Below are 998 nucleotides of genomic sequence, written 5' to 3' on the forward strand. Positions count from 1 at the left end.
TTACTTTTTAAAGGAATATCAAATTCCCAAACCTGGAGAAAAACGTTTTACTTTTTAAAGGAATATCAAATTCCCAAACCTGGAGAAAAACGTTTTACTTTTTAAAAGAATACCAGTAGTTTTCTAAGCCGTAGAAAGATGGATGTCAGAAGTTTTGTGTGTAATGAATGTTTTTGACTAAAGTATTACTAGTTTTGGTTAATGTTCTTACGATAAGTATTGGTAATTTCTCTTCCTACTAATTCAGCAAATGTTTTCTGATTAATGTGTTTATGAACAGCCTTCAGAATGTTTTTCACCTATCTTGTCATTTAAAAAGTCCAAAAACGGACTGTGGCTATTCCTTTCAGTTTTTTGACCTTGTTATGGTGCTTGACTCGCAATCAGCGGGTTCAACCTATCAATTATGGGGGCATTATAATGTGACGGTCAATCCCAATATTTATTGGTAAAAGTAGCCCAAGAGTTTGCAGTGTGTGGTGTTGACTAGCTGCCTTCCCTCTTGTCTGTCACTGCTTAGTTATGGATGGCTAGCACAGAGAACTCTAGTATAGTTTTGTCTGAAATTCGAAACAAACCAAACAAAAAAAACTTTCCGTTTGACATTTCTACACTGCTAGCTTTTGCTGAAAGGAAGGTAGTCCACCAAAGGGTCAGTAAGACTGTTTCTCCATTGTTTGTTTTTTATATCCTTACAAGATCTACACTGCTAGCTTTAGCTGAAAGGAAGGTAGTCCACCAAAGGGTCAGTAAGACTGTTTCTCCATTGTTTGTTTTTTATATCTTTACAATCTCTACACTGCTAGCTTTAGCTGAAAGGAAGGTAGTCCACCAAAGGGTCAGTAAGACTGTTTCTCCATTGTTTGTTTTTTATATCTTTACAATCTCTACACTGCTAGCTTTTGCTGAAAGGAAGGTAGTCCACCAAAGGGTCAGTAAGACTGTTTCTCCATTGTTTGTTTTTTATATCCTTACAATCTCTACACTGCTAGCTTTTG

General features: G+C 36.2%; 1 protein-coding gene across 1 annotated transcript in view; it reads left to right on the plus strand.

Moving 5' to 3' along the window:
* The window catches only part of LOC106470887 (DNA polymerase delta catalytic subunit), a gene marked incomplete at its 5' end in the record, with an annotated part of 29,865 nt that overhangs the window by 26,952 nt on the left and 1,915 nt on the right, over positions 1-998 (plus strand).

This window comes from Limulus polyphemus, unplaced genomic scaffold (assembly GCF_000517525.1).
Source record: "Limulus polyphemus unplaced genomic scaffold, Limulus_polyphemus-2.1.2 Scaffold4268, whole genome shotgun sequence".
In the NCBI taxonomy this organism is placed as follows: Eukaryota; Metazoa; Arthropoda; class Merostomata; order Xiphosura; family Limulidae; genus Limulus; species Limulus polyphemus.